Below are 254 nucleotides of genomic sequence, written 5' to 3'. Positions count from 1 at the left end.
GTACGGACACATTTTACATGGATAGACAGAACAAAAATAAATACTAAAAATCATAAAACCTTCGTCACACTACACGCTGACATTCCTAAAACCTGTGAGGCCATTTGAAGTCACACTCAACGCATCCGGACGTGACACTCGGCCTCGACTTTGAGAACGATGATATCACTGTTGCCAAATGAAGCCTCCCTAACTTCCCTCTTGGCTTCTCGCACTATGCTTCACAGGCGTGTCCTTACAAGGCAGTGGTTGTG

The sequence above is a fragment of the Penaeus monodon genome, chromosome 25, assembly GCF_015228065.2.
Source record: "Penaeus monodon isolate SGIC_2016 chromosome 25, NSTDA_Pmon_1, whole genome shotgun sequence".
Classification (NCBI taxonomy): Eukaryota; Metazoa; Arthropoda; class Malacostraca; order Decapoda; family Penaeidae; genus Penaeus; species Penaeus monodon.
This window is presented reverse-complemented; position numbering follows the sequence as displayed.